Genomic DNA, 16093 nt, shown 5'->3' on the forward strand with positions numbered 1-16093 from the left:
TGATACTCTGCAGACCGAATGGTAGGTGCTGATGACAACATCTATCGTCCTAAATATTAGGAAACCTGCTTATCTGAGAGACTTCCTTTCTTCTCGTGCAACTACCTCAAGTGGCAGTGACAGACATGCTCAAACCATGGTCTCTGGCCTTTCATATGTTCCTTTCACAGACCAGTTTCCATAACAAAGATATACTCCCTCTTGGTCAATTTATCACAACCTCCCCGAACACTTCCCCTCCCACACGCGCACTTGGTATCCCCTCTGCCTCATCACAAAAAAACAGAACAAAAGCCCACCAACCATACAAAAATTATATTGTAGATTTGTAGATTAATGGGCTGATTCTGGCATCTCAATTCAAATGGATTTACAACCACTGTGTTTAGCCCTGTGTGATTTCAAATAGAATTACTTCTGATGAATTTGAATGCAAATTCACAAAGCATTAAAACAAACCATGTTTAAACTCGTTGGTTCATCAGATGCAAATATCGTGCATTAAGCAGGGAATACCCATTCATGAAAATAATGAAAACTGACACCAATATAATAAAATCATTACAGGTTTATGGATTCTGGGACTTAAACAAGCCATACCCTTGCTTCTCCTAACTGATTAAATGCTTCTTTGCAGTTTATGTTTGATCTGCAATTCAAAAACAAATTAGTTTAGTCTTTGAGCCCAGAACCTTGGAAAATTGCTAGGAGGTTCTACCTCGGATTTGTCTGGGGAGAAGGGCCGGGTAAGGAGAGGAAACCGTGGGGGCAGGGAAGCTAGCAGTGCAATTGAGAACAGACAGCACAGGAGAGGAAGCAGTCAGATAAATCGAGGCTTACAGACTCTACCGGCAAGCATTCATAAACCCACTGTGTGAATAGCATTGTGCAGGACAACAGGCAATGATGATAAAATTGGGCACTTTTGTTTTATAAAGCTGGCACAGATGGGTCTGTCACACCACGTGCTTCATTTTTATGAAACCTCACCCACCTTCACTTTGCATCATGTTTGTAGACAAGGGGTTTAAGTGCAGTAGGGCAATGGATTGCCCATTATTTCATGGGATTGTCCCATGGCAAGCAAGCAAAAATGAATGCAGCCACATTCTAGCTGATAAAGTAGATCTCTGGAGTTGCATCTAAACAGTATATATAGTGTGGGTCTTCCATTAATCCCCGTTGTCTAATTATCATGAACAAGTTTTCATTTTCAGTTAGATGACAACAGCCTAGCTCAAAAGTTTCCAGTAAAATCTTTGTATCTAGATATTAAATTCTTCTCATAATGATGAGATTTAAAACAGCAAAACATTCCTGAGGCATGTAATGCTGATAATGCACTATTTTGCTGCACAATCTATGCAGTATAAAAAGTTCTTTGCTGCACCATGATCTTCTCCAATTTGTGTATAAATAGCACTTGTAATAAAAGGAAATGTAACACCAAGTTTTACTTAATAGCTCCAAAAGAGGTTGGGAGGTAATGTGTGAACACACAACAAAAAAAATTAAGGGCAATTCCAATAGCTCTTTCTCAAAATCATTTTGTTTCTCTTTTTCTTGTCTTTTAATCCATTCACACCAACATTAAGTTTTTTAAACCAAAATATTTAGAGATTTACATGTTGGGATGGTTTGAGGGCCATTCGGTTCATAGAGTTCAGGTACCATCTAAATGTGCAGCAAACACCAGAAAGCCCAACTTGGAAAGCAACCTTCTCCATAACTTTAACCAGTCGTCCCAGGAAAGCTCCTACTTCTGAGGACAGAGATGTATGAGTGAAAAGATCTAACTAGCTGTGAAGTCCTTAAGATCCACATTTTCAAATGTGAATGCCTTGAATTAGATACTCAAATCTGTATTTAAAAGACCATTAGGCATTTCTATGAGGCAACATGCAACACCACACTGACAATGTAGCTGACACTGGGCCACAGGGGATTTGAGAAGCCTGGCTGTTCTAGCACTGCAGCAATCCAGTACCCACTGTCTCCATCAGCTTTTATAAATCCTTACCTGGCCAGCAGATCAAGGACTTCCATTCCTGTGACAGCCCTGCAATTTGTATCTATGGCTTCGTTACCTGCAGTGCATGGCACATGGAACAATACTGGTCAGAAGTTAAGAGTAAAATTGTGGCCACATTCAGGACATGGACAAAATTCCCACTGAGTCCCAATGTGATTAATACAATTTTGGATTAAAACAACAAAACAAATCTGGATACTGCTCATTCTTCATCATTTAATGCCAGTGCTCTGAGATCCATCCTGGCTTCCAACTGGCATTAAGATGTTGGTTAAAGGCTACGTAGTCCTGAATCGCCTGGGATAGTCACTACGTTTAACTCTGTTGCTCTTCCCACATCCTTTTGCATGAGCGCAGTCAACAGAAGTATTTGGGATGGACTAATTTTCTTACAGAGAGAAAAGTCTGTCACATTTTCTTATCATTCTGAAACTGGTCCTGAAACTAGACTAAAATAGCTTCTGATTACGGATATTTTCTGTGAACCATGAGGCAGGTGAGGACTTGTTTCTTCCTCATGACCTATTGGCTAAGTTCTTGAGTGCTGCTGAGAAGCTGCTGTAGCATTAATTAAAATTTGTACTGCTTGAAGTGATATATCACAGAACCTTGGCTTTAAGAGTTGCTGAATACCAGATCAAACTCGACTTCTCAGTGCTACCTGCATCTTCTGGGTTTTTTTTCACTGTATGAATGTGGGAGAAACACAATACTCAAGCATAAAGGGCCACCTTAATCTGCATTAGAATGAGATGTACAGGTATGTAGTAAGTGCCAATCTGAGCACTCAGATGTGGAATTAGGACTTTGTATATAGGCACTTATTTTAGAAAGTGGATCTCAGAGGATATATGGGGTTGCCCACTTAGCTTGGAAAACCCTGCTCCACTTTTAAAAGCTGCTTGTCACTGCAGAGCAATTTTGAAGCAAAGTGGTATGTTTGGTGGCCTCATTTGCATGACAATACCCAGAATGCTCTCCTAACTCACAGCTATTTCATGGAAGGGCTGATGCATTCAAGCTTTGAGAATAAACCCAAATCATGTGGGTGTACCGGTGCATATAATTTTAATACTTCCCCCCCAATTCATGTGCAAAAGATAGAACTATTAAAGTGGGTAGTCATTATAGGTAACCGAACTAACCTGTTTGTCCTCAACATTTACTAGAAATCAAAATTACAAATGGTAGCTTGGCAAGTCTCTAACACATTCACTGATTAGCTGATCATCTCCTACCCATGTGTATGTATATGCTTTAAGTGTTGACATCAGTCATCAAGGTTTCTGTGAAGAGCTGTCCCAATATATTAACAATCAATTAGAAAAACTAAACAACTTACAAGACAAAGCACAGGTATAGAATAATAGTTCATCAAGATGGACTTCGCTCGTCTCCTGCACTTCTCTCCTCCTCTCAGAGCTTGCTACACAAAATAAATGCACTACATTGACTTACACTGCAGTACAGAATATTACAGTCTGCTCTATTGTGTGGATTTCACTGCTGAGAAGCTGTAACACTAATTGTCAGTTTCCCACGATCAAAGTAATTTGGTTAAATAATTGGTTTACATTTACTATATTTTATTTGCCTCACAAAAATAAATGTTGTAACAAAAGATCATCTGAAGAGGAGGGAATGCTATGGTGATAACACCAATATGGTGCTAACATATGGAGAAATATGTGTGTTTTCTGCATATAAACAATGACATGGAGCTTCAGCTGTTTAGAGAACAAAGCTTTACACCTGAGTTAACTTAATATTATGATACGTGCATTCTGGTGTGTGTGCGGATGAGGGGTGAAATTCTTCTGCTATTGGATTTTGGCACTGAAATTAAAGAATACTGTTTAAAATGCTGATTAACTGGTGATCATTTATAACTTATTCTTGATAGGTGATAAATGATGGCATTTCTTCTTTTCTATTTACTCTATCAGTTACATGAAGTCTGCACTCAGAGGCGAAACAATGGCTTTTCTATACCTAAAATCAGGTTGATGACATCATGATAACCCTTCAAGCCATTCTTGGCTTTTCAGATGTTTTTCTCTCTTTTATTTTATATACTATGTGGATTTGACCACAATTTTTATAGCTCCTCCCCAGATGCAGAAAGGGAACACAGTAACTAAGTGCCTGCAGCAGTCGACACAAGCTGTTTCCTTTAACCTCCCTCTAGACTACCAGGCGTGAAGAACGGCTGAAAGGTTTTCCTTCAGCCACCAGAGTGGCTCTTTTTCCCAATGTTGCTAGAACAGCTTCATTCAGAATAGGCTGCCACCGGAGTACCTTCAAAATTCTGCCAGAATGGCTTAAACTCAAAAGTAATTAAAAGCCTCTGAAAAACTCATAAGTCAAGGGAGTGGCATAACACCCATTAATTACAGTGCTCAGTGATGTCACACCTGTGACTTATTAGAGTCTGTCCTGAAGTGGGTTCAGAGCTGCTGTTCATAATTTATAACAGTATTTTGAAGACCGCCTATTGAAAAGCAGTATCTCATTGGGATGGTACATACTTAATAATAGCCGATTGCATCATATAAAGAATAATATGGTGGCTTTCATTGTGAAACTATCGCGGCTGAACAGGGGTTTAAACACCAAACGCACCACCACAAAAGGGTGCACCTGCAGTGGGACCGTGACCCTGTGATAACTCTGATCTCGTTTGACTGTAGCTCTGTTAACTTCAATCAGCAGTCAACTCTAAGAAGGACAGAAAAAAGAACTTCAAAGGACAAAGTGATTGCCGATTTCTCCAGTGGGTCCTGATGTTGACTAATTTTTAATATGTTAATACTGTTACTGGAATCAGAAGGTCTATATACTTTTGCTTAATTACGCTTGGCTGTACTTGCAGGATTTAAACACTTGTAAGGAAAGTAAAATCCTGAACAGGTTACCTGAAATAAACAGGGGTATGTTTATTTCTATCAGTCTTCAGATGCTATTTTTGCTAGAATATAGGACATGTTGTCTACAGAACATTAAATTAAATTATATAGAACACTACTAAATTTTATGAATTTGCAGTAAAACTTGTCTGTATTTGATAGTCGTTTACAGAAAAAAATATTGCAATGTTTCTGCAACAGATTAAAACCTTCAAATTGCTTTTTTCCTTTGTCTGTTTTGGGTTTAAATGGAAACAAAACCTTACAGTATAGAATTGGCTTAAGGTCACCTGTCTACAAGGGATTACTGTGTAGTTCCTTTTATATTTTTCCCCCTACTAGTTCGAGGGACAAAAGGGCAGCAGTACCCTAAGGGCTTTTTCAAATAACCTCTTTAGCAAATAAAGTCATACCCTATGTATAGAGGCCATTTCATCCCAGTCCCATGGGCTGCCTGTAGGGTAAAATACTGAATTTTTCTGGCATATGTCAGTGAATGTGAAAAAGAGGACCGCTACTTACAGAAAGTTAAAGGCTGAATGAAAGAATGTGAATTTCCTTAATGCGCTAATTTAAAACATTGTATATTGAAGCTGAAAACATCAGCTATAAGCATCTCGGAGAAACACTGGAATACATTTATGTGAACCATACAGAGACTCACATACCAACAACTGATTTACTATGGCTTGAAAACGCAACAGATTCAGCTTATCTGAAATCTCAAACAAACAAACAAACAAACATATTTTCTCTGGGGAAAACAAAACGAAATCCGGCCTTTTCTTTATGGATGTAATCTTGTGACTGTATCAACTTAACATTGTCATAAACATCTATGAAATCAACTGTCAAGAAGGAATCTGTTATGCTTATATAAATTACTATTATTGTTATTTTTATTGCTGCACTTGCTGCACCCCGCTTCTGTAATTGGTTAAAAGATAATTTGCAAACCCCCAAACTTTCAAGTATTTGTAAGGTATAAAATAATGGTTTTAAAACAAATGATTTGACAGCTGCAAATGCAGGATAACACCTAGTTACATTATAGAAACAGTGTGGATAATTACTTTTTTCAAAAGGAAAGACTCCATGGACCACGGTCCTGTCTGAATTTCCCTGCAGCTCAGATAATGTGCAGTAATACAAATCCTGTTGTCACCTCAACCTAAGTCTTTTTATCATCTATACATCAGTAAGAATGATGAGAGACGTCCCATGATTCTAACAGTCTTCCTTTGAAGGATCCACATGTTAATTACTGCACTAATTATGGTTTTTGAATAACCAAATGAAGTAAGCCGTCTATGGGAGGTACAGGCATAAACCTAAGACTGAGAAAATACTAGTTACTGAAGTCATCAGTGTAAACTGACACATTGAACATGCTTAAAAGAAGTAGAAGAAGTAGATTTTAAAAGACAAGCATCTTCAATAATTAGGGTTCCATACAGGAAAAAGAAATGTTATTTCTTAATGGCAAGTGCATTTAAACTGTTATCTAAAGATCTGAAGGTAAGCCTGCTTAATTCACTGCTTCTTCTTTTGTTATTAGGAAAACATAATTGTTCCAAATAATTAGCACTAGAGTACATCACAAGCTGACAACAAAATTATAGAAATCTTCATATTCAGATCCGTCTAGCTGGCTATTAGGAACAGTTTCTGATCATAACCCATTAGTTGAAGTGCTGTGAGTTCTTGATTGCCACCAAATAACCTCAGATATCTGCCTAAGTTAACAGCCTCTATTTATTCAGACTTTTCTTGACAGTAAAAATTGCTTACGATTTTTACAGCTGCCACACAAAAGAACAGTATCGGATGTGCGCACTTGGAAGATTAGGTGATAAAATAATTGAAATGTGGATTTTAGACACAATTTTAACTCCTAACTTTCTAAATGAAAAACAGCTAAGGGATTTCAGTGTGCCAGTGGTACTATTGGCTTTCCTGTTTATTAAAAATTAAAATGAACACATTCCAAATCTTTCTAGTTGTGATGTCCATGCTAATTAAAATAAGGTTTGTTTGGGGTGAGGTTTTTTGGCATAACAGCCCTACTTTGTCCTTTTTTCCACTAAACACTGACTAATCAACAGCTAAAGATTTCTCTGTATCTTAATGCTCAACCCTTTTTTTTTGGTACTTTCTTGTGAATAATGCCAGGACATAGCCAGCTGTTAATTCATTTCTTAAAGAGCTAACCAGCGTGGATAGCACCACAGCAAAAGCTACCAGAAAGTGTGGCATATTTTTAAAAGACACTGACAAATTAATCTTCTGACAGAAGTCACTGCTGTAACTCCAAAAGGCAAAAAAACCCAACAAAATACCGCGTACACACGGTGAGAAGGGAAGCGTACTCTTAGTTACTTACCCAGCTGCAGTGAGTGGATTATTGATAATATAATACAGACAAAATGAAAACTTGTTTAAATTTCCAATCTAATACTTTAGTTATCTATAATGGTATTTGAAGCTGCTTTCAAATTTTTTTTTGTGATAATAGCTTGGTTTATAAATCTAAAAAGCTTTATGTCAAATCCCACGAGGGATAACTTTGATTACTAGAGTAATTAATGATGCTGGATAGTAATATGGATTTTCTGTTAAGATTTGAGTTTGAAGTTAATTAGTCTCCACATTATGATTTGCTGATTAATTACAGATATTTAGTTATAAAGAGAGATGTTAATTATTCATCTAAAAAATCATCTAGTGTAATTAACTAAAACTTTGACGTCAGTCACCACTCTCCTTGTATGCAGCTTCCAAGGTGCCAATTGTACGAAGGGAGGCACAGGCCTTCCCCAAAAGGTAAAAAAATCCTTCTGGTATCTTTTTTGGGTATATAGTATAGTGAACAAATTTTACTCTTAATTTGTGAGGACAAGCCACCCACTTTGAAGGAGGACAGTAACTTAATTCTTGTCAAAGTACTGATCTTTCATTGCTTATTCTTACAATATGCCTCATCTTATCACAGAAAAAAATGTGCTATAAAGGAAATTCCACTATGAGTCTTAACTGGGTGTACTCTTGAAATCATGTCTTTACCTCAGAGCTGTGATGTTCTTCTAACTGATGGGCTTTGTCAGTTCCCATGTTAAACTCTGGAATGAGCTTCAGCATTGCTACAGATATCTGTATTTTCCAGCAGCAGCAGCCTTTAGCAGTGCCAAGAAAATACTAGAGCAAAACTACTGATTAATGTAATAACTCACTTAGAATTTGAAATCACCTTTTGTTTAAAAAGAAACCCCACCTTATCTTCCCCCCCCCCCCCCTTCCCTTCTCATCTGCAAGGAACAAATCTTACTGTTACTGTAAAGGGGAGGGGAATGCGATTAAGAAAAAGGGTTAAACCAAAAAGCATCAGCAGCACACCAATGTCCTGGAATTTACCCTAGTAACACAGACTCTGAACAGGGATCTGTTTACATTATCTCTAGATCATCTTGACAATATTTATTCTCTATTTACCTAAATGAGGCAATATGATGATATTTATTGCTCAGAATGGCTAAATATAGACTTTTCCTGAGCACTCAGTACCATAGTGGGAGGTTTTGCTCTAATCTACATCTTTAAACTGACAAGCTGGAGCATTCCTAATGAATGCCTCTTTTCATCTGGATGTCTGTGTGTATTTGACAGTATAAATATTTAGCAATATCGGAGTCAGCTTGTGATTTTACCCAGATGGACTGATTGATGCCTTGGCTTGACGTTGCCAAAGACAATCCATGTAGTTATATAAGCAATTTCCCTCTTACTTCCTAAGAAGCAATTAGGTGGCCAAAGGCAGCAACCCAAAAATAGTGAGAATACTTCTGGTATCAGCTGACAACTCTGAGGGATAAATAAAATATGGTACTTAAATTATTACCACTTTACTTTCATGAATCATGGGATTAAAGCTTTCACTTCTAAAGTACATATAAATTGCAGGGTTTCTTATGTCTGTAATTTGCAAGAATCTAAGTTAAAATACCAGCTAATCAGTCAACTCACATTCACCTTGGGAAAAGTACCACCCTTCCTTGTCATTTTTGTAAATTGCATGCCTAAGCACCAATGTTATTTTCAGGGGGAAAAAAAAGCTTGTTGTCAATAACATATATTGCAGTCTAGTTAAAACAACATTTGTTAAGGTTTAATCGCAAATGTAATCTGCTTTCAAAGTTTAGACAGAACGCTCAGAGAAATTCAAGGGACAGATAATAAATCATTTTCTCCTATCTTGGGTGTGAACAAGGTAGGCTGGAGCCTTGCAGGTGTGCTGCCTTTTTCTCCTACATGTTGCAGACTGTTGCTGGGTTTTTCCATAAACCATTCAAAAATACAGGGACTCCAGCAGCTAAGAAAGAAGGAATTTTTGTACTATCTGACTTTCAAGCTACATAAACTGCGCTTTTCATATCGTTAAGTACTCCCAATCATTTTATTCAGTTTGTATCTTTGGCATACACTTTGCAATTCATAACGTGTCTGTGTAACAAATTGCAGCATCGAGAATTTTTAGTTAAATTTCATGCACACACATATAAAAATATGTGAATACAAAAAAAATCCTGGATACTGAATGTCAGCTTTACATTAGCGATGCACTGTTTGTCCGTGTCGGTTTTACATGGTGTAAGATGCCTGCAATGATTATGTCGTGTGCTCTTATGCATGTTAGTGCTTTGGGGGGAAAGAACAGTCGCACATTATTTTTGGCAACAGTAAAATTCACATGTCTCAGCTGTGTTGTTGATTCCGCTCCCCTCCCCAAACACCTTTAGTTTCTTTGTTTTCTATTAACTCATCCCAGTCTTTGTATAACCCATGCAATAACCCAGGAGAAAGGGCAAGGAAGACATTATTCTTCTTGACACTAATACCTATAGATCCTGTTCTGCAGTGATACCTCTCCCTATCACAAAGTATCTCAGCTAACAGAATTCTCCAAACTCAAGAGCTGGCATTGTTAATATATTCCACAGGCAAGTGGGACACAATGCCCACTGGTAACCAGACATACACAACAAGGCTTCCTGGGGACGGACTGTCTGCTTGTAACGTACAGGAGCTTTAAGAGCAGCACGCATCGGCTACAGCACATCCTTCTGAAAGGCTGTCTCTGACTTACCTGTTTTATTATTATTCTGTGACCAGCTAGGTGCCAAATAAAAATAAATGTATGCTGTTTTGTATTTATTGGATTTGATTAGTAATAAATTTGTTATTGACCAGATCCAGAGTGTGAAGGCCTGAGGCACAATCCAATGGTCTCTACTCACTTGATCATTACACCCTGCACTTTCAATCAAGCTGCATTGAATTGTGTTACTCTGTGTTTTGCTTCTGGATTGTCTGGTTGGAGAATGGAGGGTGGGGGATGGAGGGAGAGGAAAGTTGATGTTTTCTAGTGAGAAAATTAGGAAAGAAAGGGAAGGCTGTCCCTTTAAACTGGAAGATAACTACAGTACAATACCAAAAGAAATCTGGTGATAGAGCACACTGCACACGGTACCATCCATTGCACAGGTTGACGTGAGAAATGACTAGGTCTGATAAGGCAAAGTTTAGAATAAACTGCATTGTTTTACAAAATATGTCATCGGGAAAAATGCATTAACTCTAATCAGCCAAAATGGTGTGATTCATTGCTTAATTTCAGGGTACCAGGCTATAAATTACATCAGGCCTGCCACAACTAATTTTTGCAGTGGCATACTAGATGAAAAATGAAATGTCCAAGTGGCTACAAGTGAAAAGCTTCCATCTTTCTTCCACAGCTGAATATTACTTACTCTAATGATGTATAATAGCCTGCAACTACACTTAACCTGTGCATTAAATGGCAGCACAAACTGTTTACCTAGAGTTATGAAGAAGAAAACAGCAAATCAAGCAAAGGAATCTAGAGTGTGTACATTAACCTCCCACATGCCAACATAATTGTCCGCTACAGATGATGTATAACACTGACTCCAAATCATACTTATTTTTTTTTCATTACACATAATAGCTTATGCTTCAAATATCAAAAGTGTCAAAGCATGTGTGATAAATTGATGCCAAAATGTACCTAATTAATAAGTCTGATGATGTTTAGATTAAAACAGATGTTGGTTATGTTGTTAACGGAACAACAGCTAATAAAAATAATTGCGACTTATAGCCTAAAAACTGCAGGTATTATTAAAAAGAACAACAAAACCATGTCATATCTGAACAGTACAAAATGGTTAGTAAGCTTTTTTGGGTGAAAATGTTCTTTTATGTACAAATACCTAACAACAGATCAAAGCAATTAACCAGATCAGCAGTACTAACAACTACCCCTTGTTTAAGATCCATAGCTAGGCTTCACATGGAGCTCATTTTTACCAGTGGTACTCTGTGCACAACGAAAAATACTGTAAAGCATACTTGCTATTATTCGCTTACAATAAATGAGGTGAATTCTTTGTTGATTATGTAGGAAAAAAAAAAAAAAAAGACAATGAACTCCAGAAAGTTTCTAAATGTGATGAAGTAATCCATGATTACTAGAAGTATCTTGTATTCATTTTAACAGTTCAAATCCCACCAAAAATAAACTAGAAATAACACAATATTTTAAAACTAGCTTTAAACTATACATTAAGTATCATAATACTTAAAATCTTGGTTTTTTCCCCCAATGGAAAATAAATGCTTATCACTTTGCTTCCTTTAAAAATACAGTATCCAAGGAGAATCAATTGATGGAAAACCTGATGACAAAAAATTCTATCGGTCTGAAGCAAGTTTTGGAGAATCTGATTAGGTCTCATGCTGCAATACTAGGTATTCCATTTTTGCCAAAGGGCCAGCTATTATTATTAACATCATTTGTCTGAATCATTACTCTGCACCTTGGTTCAGCAAACACTATGAAGATGGCATGGTAATAAATGACCGCAGGATTCTTTCCTGCTTTGGCCTGTTTTTATCTGCCACCTCTCTACCGTCAGCTCCATCTTTCTGAACCTCTCTGAATCCCCAAAAGGGACGGGGCATCTATTTGTTTTCCACTAGGTTACCACTCTGTCTATTGTTGTTTGCACTAAAGGGTACGAATTCAATTCATTCTTGTGACATAAAAGCACTGATACAGTAAATTTTTTGCCCAAGAGAAAACACAAACAAAGTTGCTGAATACGGGCTAAGATGTGAAGCGCTTGTATGTACGTGAAGGAGCTTTCTGAGACAGTGTTGCTCACTGAATATTGTTTTTTCTCCACCACAATCTAGACAATCACATTAGAGCATTTTAAACTTACACTAACCTTGCCAAATTGGTACCTCTTGCAAAACAGTGACTGCGTAGGAGGGGTTAAGTAATAGATCCTATCGTACCTATAAGCAAGAGAAGAAACAAAGGACTGGGAGGTAAAATAGCCAATTGGTAGCTACAAGATTAAGTAAGCCAGTGCTTCTGCGATAATAAGGGTTAGTGGGAATGGCAGATGAGAACCGAGGAAAACAACACATAACCAAGGAGAAAAGACTTACAAACAGTTAAATAAGAAAATTGGAATGAGAAAGAACTACAGGGCATTGACTAACCTTATTTTTCTGCATGGTTGAAGTCACACAAATTACTTTACCTTTATTCATACCTAAATACAGCAAAAAATAAGGAATCTGCCATCTAAGTGAATCGATCAAAACTGAACAGACCAGGGATAATGCCTGATACTCCACTCTGCAAAATAAACCCAAAACCTTTCAGAGATGTAATGGGTCTCTTTCTTTTAAATAATAAAAGGCATATTTTCCTCTTTAGCGACAAGAAGTATTAAGTGTTGGAAAATACTATATCAGGACCAGACAGCTCTTCAAGATTTCCCAATTACAAACATCTAGTCTGAGATTCCATCCTTTTGCAATACCAGAAGGCAGAGTTGATGAGAAGGTCCATTCAAAAAAGTAAATTTCAATGTCCAAATATATGTGCACATATCAGGCTTTGAGGGAATTTAAGTCATGTAAAGGCAGTTATAAAGCATACTTAGCACTGGCTTTTCATGGCCAAGGGCATCTTGTTTTCCCAAATACACTGTTAAAAAGTGCCAAATTTCGTAAACCCTACAGAAAATAGCCAAGTACTTTCTTGTCCGAGTCTTATAGAATGCTTAAAAATAACACTCCTAAACCTGAAATGCTGTAACTGTTTACAAAACCTGAAAGGTTGCATTATACATGACTTTCTTCGCTATCAAAATGCTCTACATTCCTGCCAGAAGTTAAGAAGTTATCACTTGAAAATCACTGGCTAATCTAGCTTGTGCTAAGATGGATTTTTAATGAAAGTTTAATGAATGATAAATACTTGTTTCTTGATAAATGTTTAATTATGCCAATAATTACCAACTGCTGAAAACTACTGTTGTGTTAATAATGGCATTTTAGTACACAAGCAGTTTCATGAGTCATGATGCTGTTAAAGATCAGAATTCCATCTGTCTAATGCAAACTAGCAAAACAAAAGAAAAGTCTAATTAATATTTTGATACATTTTCCCTATACACTTTAAAACTGATGTCCTTTTGTGAAAGAATAAATTTACTTGCTCCCTTTTTGAGAGAAGAAATAAATGTCTCAGAGCCATTATATTATTAATCATTACTACTATCTGAACCTAAAAACTGAAAGAGAAGAAGAAATCAAGCCAGATGTAGCATATGTATGAATGCTTTTTGTTTACTTTTTTTGGAGGAGGAGAGAATGGGCCATTATGGTAATGATGAGACTGAGTTTTCACGTGAAGTATTTTGAATCATTTAGGTACCGCACTAGTTTTGTCATGTTAATCTGCAGAGTTATCTAGGACTATTTCCCTGATGTCAAAAAGCCAGCAGATTGCAACCCTCACCTCTTAGAAGTGGGGGCCAAGAAACATCAAATTGTCACGGCGCCCTCCAATGGGGCCAGATGAAACGGAGATCTTCGAAGTGCAAAGAAGATAACAATATAGGTATGTAATAAATCAGGACAAAGTAAAAAGAGAGAAGAATATTGCTGTGGCAAATAATGGGAGATCAAGGAGACTTTCACTCACTTATTTGTTCCAGGATTCCTCTTAGTTTGAAAATATCTCCCATATTCATTGTGCTCACGGTACTTATTTCTGCTCTGCCTCTCATGCAAGTGCCACAATAGCTGTGGACGGCCTAGCCAGGCATCCTTGTGTTAACCCATTGGGCACGCCGCAGCACGTGAGAACCTAAAGGTGTGCTCTGGCCATACCTCAGAGTGCTACCGTAGGCTTGCAATCTGTGCAGCATGCAAGTCTGGTCTTGAAGATGGCCTTGGAACTGCGCTTCATATGAGGTTCTATAGGCCTGATCCAAACCCCACTGAAATCAGTAAAAAGATTTCCCATGGACTGCCTAGAATTTTTAATGATTGAAATACAACTTCTTCCCTGCATCAACTCCAATGTTATGATATATTTTGCATCCAGATATTTAAAAGGAGCTCCTGATTCTTATAAATGTTGAGTTTACATTCTTACAAATGTTGGGGTTTTCTTTCTTTTTGAGCATATTTAAAATTTCAATTTAAATGGATCTTTGCTTTTCACTGCAAAGACTGGACAGAGCACTACAAAACTTATTTTATTCAGTAATCTTGTACCTCATGTGGGTTCAACTAGGGGATCCCATAAATTGTTTCCATTTCCTACATCTACAACTCAATGACACAAACTTGTTTTCTACATAAATGCAATGTAATTTTTGAGATGGTATTCTTCTTATTTAACATGTATGTAATCTTTACTGTGCATCAGAAAGTATTGGAGGAGTTTGACCTCTACTTGGGTACCTTACAGAATACTTTGATTCTGAAACTATTCTTGTAGTTTTAAGAATTGCCTGACATCTTTGATTTATTTTTCAGTATGTTTTTTGCAGATTGGCAGTAGTTCATACAAAAAGGTAGTTAACCACATAAACAGGCAGTAAACCCAAATACTGAACCAAACAAACACATTCATGAAATATCAGAAAGGAGTTTTTCCTGCTGGAGAGAGAGGGATGCTGCTATGGATTAGCACAGCGAGCATGTTAGCATCCATATAGCATCTGCAATACAATGCAGAAGTCAGAGCAGTGAAACAGAAAATAAAGCCCATCCTGACAAATGGCTGGTGGCTAATAACACTTCTTCCATAAGATTAACTTAAGAGAGTGAAGTACAAATGCAAAGGTACACTCAAACGTATATTGACAACTTCTATGCAGTTGAATCACAGTGGGCTATTGCTCTAAGGTTATAAAAATTACCTTGATTGTACAGTACTGTACAATATCGTTGGTTATTGCTTTTTTGATGCTGTCATACCATGCTCTGTAACACTTGGAACCTAAAGGCAATAATTTATAGCTATCATTCTCCTCAGTATTCTTTATTTTAAATAGATGCAAAAAGCATGCATCTCCTAATGCAACCGGAAATTTTACGCCCCCCAACTAATCAAAACCGTAAGGAAAATGGCCACTTTAACTGAGTCAAAACGTTCCCCAGACCCACGAGGGGGGACAGACTCCAGTCCCATATGATAGTGGGACAGGCAAGTCATTCCTAAATCCCATCGATTTCAGGAAAAGGGGCTGCTTTGCTCCTCATAGCTAGACAGTAAAGCAGATCAGTTAACCTCGCCCAAAAGCATTATCATAAATTATAAAAATATTGACTTCCTTAGTGAAGGAATACCACAATTTGCAACCCACACAGTTTTTAAAGATAGTCCAGTTCTGCATAACTTGTCTACGAAACTTTCATTCCATTACAATACTACAGTGGAGTTTACATTAAAAATGCTGCTTACAAAAATCAACTATCTGTCCTAATCCCATTGCCCCCAGCCTTCATCCCCTATTTCAAATTCTTTGCAAACATTACTCCTCTTGAAGCCAACCAACATAAAATGTTTCATCCTGAATATCTCAGAAACAGTTAAATACATGCTGTGTTAATAATAACAATTTGTTTTTCTGTGCTTTTAAGGCTTGGTAACATACTGGTAAAAACTGCCTGTGCCTACAGTTGCCCTCATTACTGCTGGACTGGGTGGAGCGATGCTGACGGGAGCTGAAAGGTGGAAGATTTCTCCTAAAAATACGTGGTG

The 16093-nt window shown here is 37.3% G+C and overlaps 1 protein-coding gene across 4 annotated transcripts in view; it reads right to left on the reverse strand.

Annotated features, from left to right (window-relative positions):
* Window positions 1-16093, reverse strand: part of ZNF407 (zinc finger protein 407) — a 355293-nt gene that overhangs the window by 18994 nt on the left and 320206 nt on the right. The window lies entirely within an intron of this gene.

The sequence above is a fragment of the Mycteria americana genome, chromosome 2, assembly GCF_035582795.1.
Source record: "Mycteria americana isolate JAX WOST 10 ecotype Jacksonville Zoo and Gardens chromosome 2, USCA_MyAme_1.0, whole genome shotgun sequence".
Lineage (NCBI taxonomy): Eukaryota > Metazoa > Chordata > Aves > Ciconiiformes > Ciconiidae > Mycteria > Mycteria americana.